This window comes from Trichomycterus rosablanca, unplaced genomic scaffold, assembly GCF_030014385.1.
Source record: "Trichomycterus rosablanca isolate fTriRos1 unplaced genomic scaffold, fTriRos1.hap1 scaffold_216, whole genome shotgun sequence".
Taxonomy (NCBI): domain Eukaryota; kingdom Metazoa; phylum Chordata; class Actinopteri; order Siluriformes; family Trichomycteridae; genus Trichomycterus; species Trichomycterus rosablanca.
The window spans coordinates 13391-29144 of record NW_026947044.1 but is presented as its reverse complement, the minus strand read 5'-3'; the positions used below and the strand labels follow the sequence as shown (position 1 = coordinate 29144).

Genomic DNA, 15754 nt, shown 5'->3' with positions numbered 1-15754 from the left:
ATTTGTTATAGACATAGTACAATAAAATTATTTCTTTGCATATCCCAGCTTGTTTGGAAGCTGGGGTCAGAGTGCAGGGTCAGCCATCGTACAGCACCCCTGGAGCAGACAGGGTTAAGGGCAAGGACCCAACAGTGGCTGCATAGCAGAGCCTGGATTTAAACCGCCAATTCTGGGTAATAGCCCAAAGCTCCACCCACTAGGCTACCACTGTGGTGGTGTGTTAGTGTGTGCTGTGCTGGTATAAGTGGATCAGACACAGCAGCGCTGCTGGAGTTTTTAAATACCGTGTCCACTCACTGTCCACTCTATTAGACACTCCTACCTAGTTGGTCCACCTTGTAGATGTAAATTCAGAAACGATCGCTCATCTATTGCTGCTGTTTGAGTTGGTCATCTTCTAGACGTTCATCAGTGGTCATAGGACGCTTCCCACAGGGCACTGTTGGCTGGATGTTTTTGGTTGGTGGACTATTGTCAGTCCAGCAGTAACAGTGTTTAAAAACTCCAGAAGCGCTGCTGTGTGTGTCTTATTGCAGGGGAGACACACACACACCCCACCCATTCACCTATAGGGCAATTCAGTGTCTCCAATTAACCCCAGGAAACCCACGCAGACACTGGAAAAACATGCAAACTCCACACAGAAAGGACACAGAGCGCCCCGCTTGGGGCTTGAACCCAGGACCTTCTTGCTGTGAGGTGACAGTGCGACCCACCAAGCCTCCCCTTAAATCTGACTCTCCTGCATAAATTTGTAATAAAATCTTCTCTGTCTTACTTAGCCTTCTGCTTCCTTGTATAGAAATAGGCTAAATACAGGGGGTAGAAAGTCCTGCTGTCCACTACAAAGGACATTGAATAAAATTGCTGTACATTTTTTAAATCTTTTAAAACTATTTGATTATTAGGAAAAGATTACAAGAAAGATCATGAGCTGCCACACACCCACAAATGTGACATTACTAAAAAGCCCAGGGTGTACTCTATAAAGTACAGTAGTACTCAAATGGATTGCATCAATGGTGCTTGTGTTAGAGATCTCGGACACATGTTCCCACAGGGGACAAAAATGAATTGCTCTGTCTCAGGAGGATATGTTAATTAAAACTCATAATGTCACTCATTACAGTTTAATTTAGAAATACAAGATCTGATAACTGACCTTACAAATTTTGAAGCAGATCTGTGATGGAAATGTTGTGTTTCAATAAACAATAAAAGTTATCAGTAGTGCTGGACAATAATTCGATATCGATATATATCGCGATAGAAAATGTTTCAATAACGGTGATATGATTTTTAAACAAATTCGATCGATATGCATAACGTCAGCGCGCTTTGCCCGTGTTACTTTTTTGCGGAAGCATTTCTGCTCGCAGGTGTTCCCACAGGGACGCAATTCAACAGCGCACCGCAAGCGAGTAGTTCTCCATCAAAACAGTGCAGTAATACACTCAACATAAATGTCAACCACCAACACAATTACAGAAGAAGTAGTACTACTGAGTACTAATAGTACTGAGTACTAATACTACTGAGTACTAATACCAGTTATTACTACTACTTCTTATTAGTTGTGGCGCGCTACGAATAAAAGCACCAACGGGATATTTGCGTTCCACTGTTGCCAGATTGGGCTGTTTTCCTCCTAATTGGGCGGTTTTTTTTCCCAAAAACTATTTAATAGCATTTAAATAACACTTCTATTGAAAAGAGAATATTCAGTTTTAAGAAGCCCCAGCATTGTAGAAGGCTACTAAAAGTAAAGTTAATTTTCAATGCTGATTTGGCTTAATAGTGTTGGTCAGAATGTATCATGTTCTTGAAAGAAAGAACATGATACATGTTTTCCATGCATTCACACTGGCCTGTTCTGGGGTTCAAATAAGTCTCATCAGTACACACAAGTTTGCAATCAAATGAAGTATTGCAAAGGAATATCTTTGAAATTCTGTTAAGGTTATAGGCTATATTTTAGTTTTTCACAGGGAAAATGAGAAAAAATTAAAAGCTTATTATGCTAGGCTTGATGTAATTCTACATGGTACTCACTGCCATAGGTAAACGAGTGAGTGACCAAAACACTACTAGATCAACAGCTACTAGCCACATACAAAAATAAGGTATCAGACAGTTTCTGTGCCACCCCTGTGTGAGCAATGGTCTCAGTTTGGCCACCCCTATGGAAATTGTCCGGCTCCGCCACTGTCCACAGTTGAAAAAGAAGCAGACGAAATAGCTGATAAGAGATGAAGGACTAATTCAGTGGTGTATTCAGCTTGTATTTCTTGCCAGAAACCAGAAAAGAGGTTTGCAGGTACCGCCATCCAATTTTGGTGTTTTTTGCAGTTTTTCTGACATTTGTGTTATTCATATCGATATCGGAATTATATCGTATCGACCGAAATTAGGAGTTATATCGTGATATAAATTTTAGCCATATCGTCCAGCCCTAGTTATCAGGAGCAATTCCTTAGAAGGACACCAAAGGGGTTACCAAAAGTACAGTTGTTATACATCAGGTGTGCCCAATACGTCGATCGCGATCTACCAGTTGTTCGCACAGTGCATACTGGTACATCTCCCCTCATTCTAACAGGTCAGCGTGATTTACATGAAATGTGGCCACTGTTTCTGTAATTTGCGGTTTGCCTCCACCTAGTGGACATTTTGAGAAATGCAATTTATTACAGGTTAGAACATAACATTAAAAAAACCTCTTTGTTTCTAAACTCACTGTTCATTTTATCAGCTCCACTTACCATATAGAAGCACTTTGTAGTTCTACAATTACTGACTGTAGTCCATCTGTTTCTCTACATAAATTTAAAACCTGGAGAATGCGGGCATCGATCCCGCTACCTCTCGCATGCTAAGCGAGCGCTCTACCATTTGAGCTAATTCCCCTGATGAAAGACCCTCCTTTAACCTTTGTAAATTGTAATGTACTAACAGAGCGTTGATGCTGCATTATGAAAGGGCCAAAATAGTGCAGGATATACCAACTGTTTAGTGCAGTGCAATAACAAAGCGGCTCCAAGAAGCAAAAACTAAAATTATGATGCATGTCATTCAACATAAAATATGTGGGTATTAATATCTAAAACTCAGTGCATTATTAGGCTGCACATAAATATAGATTTAAACTGTCTTCTATTTACTACAGTCTGTTTGAAACAGCTGGGCATACAACTATTTGGTGTGGAGAACATGTTACACATACAGTGTGCTATTATTTCAAGCTGATCAAGTACATGCTATTTGACTTACAAACATCTCACAAAGTACAAATTCTTCATCATTCTAAATAAACCATGTAGTACGGGACATTACCGCTTACCTAATGCAGTAAGAAGCAACTCGCCCAAACAGGGACTTGAACCCTGGACCCTCAGATTAAAAGTCTGATGCTCTACCGACTGAGCTATCCAGGATCTGGAACCTGCTTTAATCCTCACAAGAATGTGACTTAAATTACAAACTTTAACATACGTTGTCCTGTAAAACTTAAATTTATATAAAATGTTTTTATTTCTGTTTCGGCTCTCTTGAAAGCGATTATATCAAGTTTTAGGTGAAGTATGTTGCTGCTTACACGCACAACGAAAAACATCTCTGGAGTAAAATTTTATGTTATGTGCATTTATATGTCTTCTTCTTCTTACGCCTTACCACCCAACTTTGGGCATAGGCCACGAACAAGTGCTCTCCAGTCATCGCGATTCTGGGCCATCTTTTCCAGTTGTCCCCATGTGTACCCCGACCTCTTCACATCCGCATCTAGGTCACGGCGCCAGCTGTTTCTTGGCCTGCCCCTCTTCCTTTTCCCTTGTGGATTCTGTAGTGTTTTGTATTACTGCAATAAATATCCACACCACTGTAGCTATTTAGCCGACAGGCATCTTTACTCAGACTGAACTCTTTCCTCATGTACACACCGGGACACCCCCAATCCCCTGTATGGAACGCCAAAGGGACCATACTACATCTCCCCTTCCCCAAAGTAGAACTATAACAAAGTGGCATGAAATACAGTTATCAACTGAACAAGATAACATTTATAACCGTTCCCTATTCTTCTAGGTTATATAGTCTTTAAGCCACCCTGGGGCTTTAACTTCCCTCTTTAGGTGAGCTCTTTGACTCCTCTCCCCCGTCCTCTCTTCTGGTTCCGCTGTCTGCTGTTCCGTGTCCTCCACAACCTGTGGAGGGGTTTGTAAATCTGGTAAAAGTCTGAGGTGTGCTTTGTTTCTCCTCACTTCCTCTGAATCTGTCTCCACTACATAGGACCGAGGAGTGTCAGCTTCTCTCAGTACTGTAGCAGGCTCCTGCGTGTTTGTAATCCAGACTCTCTGACCTGCTTTTAGTTCTGGTCTGGCAGAAGCTCTATGTCTGTAGTTATAGGTAACTGTCTGAGCATGTTTCAAACGTTTGTCCTTCTCTGCAAAAGCTTTCCTGTTTGGCCACCGTGGTTTGAGTTGACCAGGTGAAACGGGCAAAGGTGAGCGCAGCCTCCTGCCCATTAGGAGTTCTGCAGGTGAAGGTCCTTGATGCAGCGGTGTAACCCGGTACGCCAGCAAGGCCCTGTATGGGTCTGCCTTCTTTTTCAAGATGCCTTTGACTGTTTTCACAGCCCTCTCTGCCTCCCCATTGCTCTGTGCAAAGTATGGGCTGCTGGTCACATGTCCGAAATCGTAATCTGTGGCAAAAGAGGAGAAGGAACTTGCAGAAAACTGAGGTCCATTATCAGTTATAAGTATTTCAGGCACACCATGCCTAGCAAAAATTGATTTCAGGGCATTGATGACCCCCGCTGATGTGGTTATTGGGGTCTTTATTATTTCAATGTATCGAGAATAGTAGTCTACTACCAGTAAATAAGAGTCATTGTCCCAGTAAAACATTTCTGCTCCAACTTTCTGCCAAGGCCGCTTAGGCAGCTCTGAAGGTATCATTGGTTCTGGTTGTAGGCGTTGATACTTAGCACAAATCTCACACTGGGCCACAATTTTAGTGATTTCAGCACTCAGTCCCAACCACCACACAGACTGTTGAGCCCTCAATCTGCATTTTGTTATGCCCATATGTCCTTCATGTATTCGGGCAAGCATTTCGCTTTGCAATGTCTCTGGTATGACAATGCGTTGCCCTTTCATCAAGATATTACCATTCATGTGTAACTCACTTTGGTGGACCCAATAGGGTTTTAGTAGCTGGGGCAGCTCCTCTTGTCGTGGCCACCCTCTCTTGCACTGTAGTATTAGTTGGCTGCAGATGACATCCTGCTGCTGGTGTTCTGCTATCTGTTGAAGCTTAGACGGGGATGCAGGTAAACTTTCACGTACTGTGTTAATGAAGACCTGCACCTCCCCCTCCAGCTGTGCTTCTTCCGATGTCAGTGGGCGCCTTATTGGAGCCCTGGACAGTGTGTCTGCTGTAATGAGGGCCTTTCCTGGTACGTGTACTATGCTGTATGTAAACCTGAGCAGTCTAAGGCGGAATCGCTGAATTCTGGGAGGCAAGTCATCCAATGCTTTTGTCCCTAACAGGACAATGAGGGGTTTATGGTCTGTCTCTATTGTGAATTGTAGTCCAATTAGGTATGAGCTCAACCTTTCACAGGCCCAGGTGACAGCCAGTGCCTCCTTTTCAACCTGGGCATAACGCTGCTCCGTTTCAGATAGGCTCCGGGAAATGTAGGCGACTGGACGCCACTCTATGTTATCCTGCCTCTGTACAAGGACAGCCCCGAGGCCAAAGGATGATGCATCAGCGGACACTTTTGTCTTGGCTTGTGGTCTGTATTGAGCCAACACTGTTGGTGATGCTAGCTCCTTTCTGAGTCTGTCGAAGGCTGTGTGCTGCATATGACCCCATGTCCAGTCATTGTCCTTTACCAGCAGATCCCGGAGTGGTTTGGTAGAATCGGCAAACTGAGGAATAAATTTTGCCACATAAGTGACCATCCTTAAGAAACGTCTAACATCTGCCGTGTTCTGTGGAATGGGCATGTCTGTGATGGCTCTGATTTTCTCGGGGTCAGGCTCAATGCCTGCTGCACTAACTTTATGTCCCACAAACAAAACCTCAGGCTGTGCAAAGGTGCATTTTTCGTTTAGCGTTAGACCTGCCTCCTGAAGTCGTGACAAAACAGCTGTGAGTCGCTTATCATGTTCTGCCCTATTCTCTCCGCACACCAGGACATCATCTGCATGACATATAACCCCTTGTAGTCCGTCTAAGAGCTGGGACATGCGTCTCTGAAAATGCTCTGGACCTGAGTTGATCCCAAAAGGTAAGACATTGAAACAGAAACGGCCAACAGGGGTGATAAATGTTGTGAGCTCTCTACTCTGTTGTGCTAAGGGTATCTGCCAAAACCCACTACGTGCATCAAGTTTTGTAAAAACTTGTGAGCCATCCAGCTGTGCTAATGACTGGTCCACTGATGGTAGTATATGCCTTTCTCTGCATACGCCCTCATTGAGCTTGGTGAGGTCAACACAAATTCTAATTGTACCATTGGGTTTTGGGACAACAACCATACCGGCACACCACTCAGTAGGTTTTTCTATCTTTGAGATTACCCACATTTCTTCCATTCTTTTCAGTTCCTCTTTTACTTTTTTTGTTAAGGGGATTGGCACACGACGAGGAGTGGTCAGAGCATAGGGGACAGCATTCTCTTTCAGGCGGATGTGATAATTACCCTTGAGTCTCCCTAATCCAGTAAACACCTTTGGGAATGTATTTTTGAAGATCATTCCTGAGTCCTCTTTCTCACCCAGCGTGTTAATTTCCTCAATTCGTTCGACAAGGTGTAATGCTGTGAGTGCTGGTAAGCCCAGTAGTGGCCTGGCCAAGTTATCAATGACAAATACCGGTTGAGTGGAATTTTTATCCTTACATTCAAGTCTGCTCTGAATCTGTCCTACCACGGGTATCCTGTTGTTATTGGGGCCAAACAGTCTTTTAGGGGTGTGCAGTAGAGGGCCGTCTCTGTTGTAACTATACAGTGTGGTGGGAATGGCTGTCACTGCTGCACCTGTGTCAAGTTTAAAATACACCACATCCCCATTCATTTTAATATCTGAGTACCAGCCTGTATTGTCTGACTTCACCTCACCCAGAAAAAGGCTGTCCTGAAAGAGTTCCTCTTCCTCTGCCATCTCGTGCACAGGCTGCTTAGATCTGCATACAGCCGCAAAGTGTCCTCTTCTGTGACATTTCCTGCATTCAGACTCCTTGGCAGGACAGTTCTTCCAAGTGTGTGGTGGCGATCTCCCACATTTATAGCACACAGACGAATTTCCAGGCGTGATCTGTTTAGATCTTTGTGGTGCGCGTCCTTCGTTCTTACGTGCAGGTGAAAGCGCGTGCACATCCTCACTAGGCTCTTTGTGTGCGTGGACGCTAGCGCAGCGCAGCAGCATTTGCTGCTGTTTCACAGTCTCACTTTGTCTTACTAAGTTTATAGCTTTAGTCAAGGTCAGTTTTGCATCCAACTGTAGCTTTTCGGAAAGGGAGACGTCTCTTATGCCTACTACGATGCGATCGCGGATCAGTTCATCTCTAAGAGTCCCGAACTTGCAGTATTCTGCCAATTTGTGGACTGCTGTGATAAAGCTTTCAGCTGTTTCCCCTGGCTCTTGTTTCCGCATGTTAAATCTGGCCCTTTCGAATATAACATTATGTTCGCCTATGAAATGTTTGTCAAAACACTCTTTAACTTTACTGTAGATTAATCGTTCGCCCTCCTGTAACTCTGACGCATTTAATATATCCTCCGCTTCATCTCCCATAGAATATATCAATGTGTTCACTTGGAACGCCTCATCCCTTTTATCCAAACTAGATGCAACTCTGTACCTTTCAAATCGTCTGATCCATTTGGTCCAGTTCTGAATATCTCTGCAGTCAAACTTTTCTGGCGGGCATATGCGAAATGTATCTCCAACGTGACTCGCAGCTGCGGAGCCTCCCGTGCTTATGTCCTCTGTGTCAGACATGACGGCTCACTGCTTTATTTTCTTTTAGAGATCCCACTTCTGACACCATGTAGTGTTTTGTATTACTGCAATAAATATCCACACCAATGTAGCTATTTAGCCGACAGGCATCTTTACTCAGACTGAACTCTTTCCTCATGTACACACCGGGACACCCCCAATCCCCTGTATGGAACGCAAAAGGGACCATACTACAGATTCCAGAAGAGGGCCAGCATTTATATGTGGCAAAATAAAAAAATCTATAAAAATCAAATTGAGTTAGCAAAGAACCTTGAATTATACTAAACGGTTCTTCAAGTAGAAACAGTTCTAGCAAGAACACAAAAAACCCTAAAGAAACACTTCTTAAGACTTCTTAGTCTTAGTTTTTTATTATTTCAAATGCCATTCATTGTTTCAAATGCCATTCATTATTTCAAATGCCATTAATAATTTATAATCACTGATTTGTGAGATATCAGCAGTAGTAGGTCATGTTTAACTGGTTTAATATTGTTTAAGCGCTGATTATCGGCTGTTTTTCGTGAGTATGTTGGGCGGTTTTCCAAGCATTTTGGCTTAATTTGAAATGCGCAATCTGGCAACCCTGGCTGAAGCGTTCATTCATATTTTGGAGCGATGTATGTTTGTATGCTAGAATATAAATAACATCTTTTACAAACTGCTGTCTATTTACATTGACATTTTCCCTTCTGTCTAAACCTTGAAATTGGGTTTGTAAAAGTAAGCGATACAGTAGATAATATATTTAATGAGCTGAACTAACTGAGAGAAGCGCTAACGGTGGTGGAAGAGTCTAAAAGAGTTTGGAACATAGTCGTATCATCATAGCAGTACAACACAGTTTTGTCCGTAGTATCCGAAAATATCCAGAAGCTAATATACAAAAAACTTTAATTTTAATAAACTTACCTTGTTGAAAAAAGTATGACCACATTTTCTAAACAAACACAGTATCCGCTGCTGCAGTCTTTACACAAACTTTTCTGCACTGAAATCGCAAGGACACATTTTATGGATATTACGGTAATGCACTGAAAACGCGTCCTACAGTCATGCAAGCACATACAACAGTGTGTGAGTTTACACTAATCAGCCATAACATTAAAACCACCTCCTTGTTTCTACACTCACTGTCCATTTTATCAGCTCCACTTACCATATAGAAGCACAAAAGTTCTACAATTACTGACTCTAGACTGCTCACTCTGTTCTTCAATGGTCAGGACCCCCACAGGACCACCACAGAGCAGGTATTATTTAGATAGTGGATGATTCTCAGCACTGAGAATCAAGGCAGTGATTAATTTTTCCTGGTTCAATCGATTAAGACTCCCATGAAGTCACCCAAATGTCAAAGCATCCCCACACAATCACACTTCCACCACCTGGTGGTATGATGGATGTTCTTATTGTTTCTTATTATGGAATACATTCATTCATTCACTGCCTGTTTTATCCTGGTAATGATCACCGTGAGTCTTTTTTTCAAAAAAACTTCAAAAACTAAATAAAAAAAGATAACAATAATATCATTTCAGTTATATCAATAGCAGTGATCAAACTAAGAAATAAAACTCTGATGCATTTTAATATTGTAGCATTATAAGTTCATGTGTTTCTGTCAAAACAAAACAAAAAAGGTATGTAAATAAAACTGTTTAAGAGTAAATAGGGCGTTAATGACATGGTAACACTGACAGACTGGCCTAAAGATTGATGCTGCAACGAATTTCGCCTTAATTTGATCATTTCAGATTCCGAGTTGCTGCCAAATGATCATAATGTTTCTGCACTGGAGAATGCGGGCATCGATCCCACTACCTCTCGCATGCTAAGCGAGCGCTCTACAATTTGAGTTAATTCCCCTTACGAAGACCCCACCTTTACTAATGTACTAACAGAGCGTTATAAAGTCAGGGTGCAAGTGTTTAAGCTCAGACTCAGCTTTATAGTCATTCTATTATATAATACAATATTAACTGTATTCATATTATTCAATCTTGTGGACGATTGAATAGCCTACAAGAAGCACAAACCGGGTTTGAGTTCGTAACAAATAATCCAGTCAGTTAAAAAGCCAACAAGAAGGCTGTACCTAATATACTCATACCAGAGAAAACACACCCTAACACGCTAGTGCCGTTACAGTGCTAAGAATGGTCCACCCAAAACATTATTTGGTCAGTTGAAGTGCTCATATGGGGCTCCCTTTCTATTGATATATGATTTACAGCGTAGTGACGAAGTGTACAGTGCAGCAAATGTGTTACAGATTATTACAGACAAATCTTAGTCCAAGTGGGGTGAGGGTGGTATTAATCATATCCTGGCTTGTCAGGATGGCCGAGCGGTCTAAGGCGCTGCGTTCAGCTTGCTGTCTTCCCTGGAGGCGTGGGTTCGAATCCCACTTCTGACAGCACATACTTGATATAAATTTATGTCATTAACCCACTACCATACATAATAATATGAAAAGATATAACAGTTCATACAAATCTTAGTCCTAGTTAGTCTTAGTTTTCTATTACAAAAACTATCCTTTACCCTTTGTAAATTTTAATGGATTAACAGAGCATTGATGCTGCATTAAGTAGGAGTGCAACGTGTTTAATCTCACATACTCTTTTCTATATTATGTGGTGCTTTTATATCATCACAGACTCAGTTTATTTAAAATGTTCATCCCAGCTTTTAGGACGAACTGAAAAAAATAATAACTGTCTTTGTACCACTGACAGACTGACTTAAGGGTTGATGCTGCATTTAAACAGGATGTCGTGAGTTTCAGCTGTTCATCTTTTACAAAACAGTTCACCAGATGAAAAACCAACAAAATGTCACGTACCGCTGCTTTAACCAAAAACATTCATCAAAATTGAAAAATTACAAGTTATTGCGTTTGGCAATTTAAAAATCAAAAATGATTTGAGTGAAAACAGAGCATCATTGTAAGATGGTAAATTTTTATGCTGCGTTTCAGTGAGCATTGACGCTACAAGTTTCATATTACGTGATGCCTTAAATGATCACAATGTTTCTGCACTGGAGAATGCGGGCATCGATACCGCTACCTCTCACATGCTAAGCGAGCGCTCTACCATTTGAGCTAATTCCCCCTACTTTGAACCGCCTTTACCCTTTGCAAATTGTAATGTACTGACAGAGCAGAGTGTTAATGCTGCATAACTGTCTTTGTACCACTGACAGACGGACTTAAGGGTTGATGCTGCATCTTTGTTCCCGATTTGAAGGTATAAAGCATGAGCTGTCAGAAGGGGAATTTGAACCCACGGCTCCAGGGGAGACTGCGAGCTGAACGATTGCTTGGCCATCCTGACTTGCTTGCACGTTAACAATGCCAATTTTCCTCAACACCCCCACATGGCCTAAGATTTGAACTGCAAGCTGCTTGAGCTACAGCAACAAGGCGCCGAGGAACGAATATAGAGTTTTGCTCGAGTCCAAACATTAAGGCCAATTCCCAAACCGGAAGTCAAAAACCTGGGTAAAAATCAGGAATCCTGACCGCTAGACCATATGGGAAACTGCAAGGCTCAGTACCGGCTGACGCCAGAATCAGCCACTTCATTCCGCTCTGCCAAGTCTTTGTCACCTTGACAAGACCTGCATTGTTTGATCTGGGGTACAGAGAGCCATACACAAGGAGTTAAAGAGACAAAAAAGAGAGAGAATAGAAACCTTCGAAGTACGGCATACAAAAAGACAGTGCCGTGACCCGGATTCGAACCGGGGTTGCTGCGGCCACAACGCAGAGTACTAACCACTATACGATCACGACTTCCCAGCAGTCTGCCACTGGTGGCTCATGTCGGCTGCTCCCTGATAGACTGCAGTCATAGTTCCAACAGCATCAGCCACTTCTTTCCGCTCTGACAAGTCTTTTTCACTTTGACAAGACCTCCATTGTTGGATGCATTGTTGGTGCTCCATACACAAGTAGTTAGAGAGACAAAAAAAAGGCATGAGGTAACCGAGCCAGCCAGGAGTCGAACCTAGAATCTTCTGATCCGTAGTCAGACGCGTTATCCATTGCGCCACTGGCCCATTTGACTACAGTTCGACTTTCCTGAAGCTCCAGCCTCATTTCGGTCTCTTGTCCGAGGAGAGAATAGAAACCTTCGAAGCACAGCATAGAAAAAGACAGTGCCGTGACTTGGATTCGAAACTGGGTTGCTGCGGCCACAATGCAGAGTACTAACCACTACTGTATATGAGCATTGCTTTCCAGCAGTCAGCCACTGCTCCCTGATAGACTGCAGTCACAGTTCCAACAGAACAAGCTGCTTGAGCTACAGCAACAAGGCAACGAGGAACTAATAGGCAAACAACGAGCACAACAGGGTTTGAGTTCTTAAAAAATAATAATAATCTTAATAAATAATCCAGTCAGTTAAAAACCCAACAAGAAGGCTGTACCTAATACACTCATACCAGAGAAAACACATGCTAACATGCAAGTGCCGTTACAGTGCTAACAATGGTCCACCCAAAAAACATTATTTGGTCAGTTGGAGATCTCATATGGGGCTCCCTTTCTATTGATATATGGTTTACAGCCTAGTGACAAAGTGTACAGTGCAGCAAATGGGTTACAGTCAGTACATTTACTATACATAATAATGTGAAAAGTTCGTACAAATATTAGTCTGTGTGGGGCGAGGGTGGTGTCGATGGTACCCAAGCTAGTCAGGATGCGGTCTAACGTGATGCATTCAGGTCACAGTCTCTCATTGAGGCGTGGGTTTAAATCCCACTTCTGACTGCTAATGCTTTATACAAATTTATGTCTTTAACCCTCTAACATACATAATAATGTGAAAAGATTCAGCAGTTCGTACAAACTGACTTAAGGGTTGATGCTGCATTAGGGGCCAAAATAGTGCAGGATATACCAACTGTTTAGTGCAGTGCAATAACAAAGCGGCTCTGTGAAGCAACAACTGAAATTATAATGCATGTAATTCAGCATAAAATATGTGGGTATTAATATCTAAAACTCAGTGCATTATTAGGCTGCACATAAATATAGATTTAAACTGTCCTCTAATTACTACAGTCTGTTTAAAATAACTAGTTGGTGTGGAGAACATGTTGCATGCAGTGTGCTATTATTTCAAGCTTATCAAGTACATGCTATTTTACTCAGAAATATCTCACAAAGTACAAATTCTTCATCATTCTAAATAAACCATGTAGTACGGGACATTACCGCTTACTTAATGCAGTAAGAAGCAACTCGCCCGAACAGGGACTTGAACCCTGGACCCTCAGATTAAAAGTCTGACGTTCAACCGACTGAGCTATCCGAGCTCTGCAACCAGCTTTAATCCTCACAAACATGTGACTTAAATTACAAACTTTAACATACGTTGTCCTGTAAAACTTCAATTAATATAAAATGTTTTTATTTCTGTTTCGGCTCTCTTGAAGGCGATTATATAAAGTTTTAGGTGAAGTATGTTGCTGCTTACACACACAAAGAAAAACATCTCAGGAGGAGAATTTTATGTTATGTGCATTTATATGTGGCAAAAATCCATAAAAATCTAATTGAGTTAGCAAAGAACCTTGAATTATACTAAATAGTTCTTCAAGTAGAAACAGTTCTAGCAAGAACACAAAAAACCCTAAAGAAACACTTCTTAAGACTTCTTAGTCTTAGTTTTTTATTATTTCAAATGCCATTCATCATTTATAATCACTGATTTGTGAGATATCAGCAGTAATAGATCATGTTTAACTGGTTTAATATTGTTTAAGCGCTGATTATCGGCTGTTTTTCCTGAGTATGTTGGGCGGTTTTCCATGCATTTTGGCGGACTTTGAGATGCGAAATCTGGCAACCCTGGTTGAAGCGTTCATTCATATTTTGGAGCGATGTATGTTTGTATGCTACAATATAAATAACATCTTTTACAAACTGCTGTCTATTTACATTGACATTTTCCCTTCTGTCTAAACCTTGAAATTGGGTTTGTAAAAGTAAGCGATACTGTGGATAATATATTTAAAGTGCTAAACTAACTGAAAGAAGCGCTAACGGTGGTGGAAGAGTCTAAAAGGGTTTGGAACATAGTCGTATCATCATAGCAGTACAACACAGTTTCGTCCGTAGTATCCGAAGATATCCAGAAGCTAATATACAAAAAACGTTTATTTTAATAAACTTACCTTGTTGAAAAAAGTATGACCACAATTTCTAAACAAACACAGTATCCGCTGCTGCAGTCTCTACACAAACTTTTCTGCACTAAAATCGCAAGGACACATTTTATGGATATTACGGTAATGCACTGAGAACTCGTCCTACAGTCATGCAAGCACATACAGCAGTGTGAGTTTACACTAATCAACCATAACATTAAAACCACCTCCTTGTTTCTACACTCACTGTCCATTTTATCAGCTCCACTCACCATATAGAAGCACTTTGTAGTTCTACAATTACTGACTCTAGACTGCTCACTCTGTTCTTCAATGGTCAGGACCCCCACAGGACCACCACAGAGCAGGTATTATTTAGATAGTGGATGATTCTCAGCACTGAGAATCAAGGCAGTGGTTCATTATTCCTGGTTCCACAAAGTTGAATCAGTTCATCTGGACACAAGTTTGTTGTAGAGATACGTTTCGCCACTTAATCCGAGTGACTTCTTCAGTCTGAGCTGGTGGTGAATACCCCAACCTTATATGCAGCCGATTTGCATAACGACCGATCACCGCCCATTGCATAACAATGGAACCGGTGATCAGGTCCATATGCAAATCACAATGACCATTAATTACAATGGTCATGTGTGTCTTTCACTATGATTGGGGTATAGCTCCTATTACGGCGTTGTAAGATGGTCAGAGATGTACTCTCAGGCCCCCTCCCCGGTTCAGAGATGGTCGTTCCCTCTTCACATAGATGGCCTCTTTGACTCCCCGTTCAAACCAGCGTTCCTCCTTGTCAAGGATCTGCACATCGTCATCATTAAATGAGTGGCCGCTGGCTTGCAGGTGGGTGTAAATCGCGGAGTCCTGGCCAGAAGAGGTTGATCTTCTATGTTGGGCCATCCGTGTAGCCAGTGGCTGTTTAGTTTCCCCGATGTACAGTTCCCGGCAACAACAGTTCCTAACAGCATACACTACTTTACTCTGTTTGTGTCAAGGAACCCGGTCCTTAGGGTGAACTAATTTCTGGCGTACCGTGTTCTGGGGTTTGAAAGCAACTGAAACACGGTGTTTGGAGAATATCCGTCTCAATTGTTCCGATACTCCCGCCACATACGGAATCACCACTGGTTTGCGCTTAGACCCCGGTTGTCCTTCTCCTCCCTTCGATCCACTGGAGCTGTGTTTGGGCATTTTTCCCGCTTTTACGAATGCCCAGTTGGGATAAACACATTCACCCAGGGCCTTCTTGACATGAGATTTCTCTCTATCCTTGGCCGTAGTGTCTGTGGGGATGCTGTTCGTTCGCTGGTGCAGCGTCCTGATGACTCCTAGTTTGTGCTCCAATGGATCATGGGAGTCAAACCTTAAGTACTGGTCCGTGTGTGTTGGTTTGCGATACACATCTACTTTCAAACATCCCCCATCTTGAATAGCAATTTCACAGTCTAAGAAGGCTAAACTGTTGTTGCTTGCATCCTCCCTTGTGAACTTGATGTGTTTGTCCACCAAGTTGATGTGGTCCGTGAAATTTGGTACTTCCTCGGATTTTATTTTAA

At 42.1% G+C, this 15754-nt stretch overlaps 3 non-coding genes across 3 annotated transcripts; all 3 read right to left on the bottom strand.

The window, feature by feature from the left end:
* Positions 1-2837: 2837 nt before the first annotated feature.
* On the bottom strand, positions 2838-2910 carry trnaa-agc (transfer RNA alanine (anticodon AGC)). The gene has a single exon. It is a non-coding gene; the product is annotated as a tRNA-Ala (tRNA).
* An 8835-nt stretch (positions 2911-11745) lies between these two features.
* Positions 11746-11817, bottom strand: trnah-gug (transfer RNA histidin (anticodon GUG)). Its single transcript has one exon. It is a non-coding gene; the product is annotated as a tRNA-His (tRNA).
* Positions 11818-12010: 193 nt separating this feature from the next.
* On the bottom strand, positions 12011-12083 carry trnar-acg (transfer RNA arginine (anticodon ACG)). Its single transcript has one exon. It is a non-coding gene; the product is annotated as a tRNA-Arg (tRNA).
* Positions 12084-15754: the final 3671 nt, after the last annotated feature.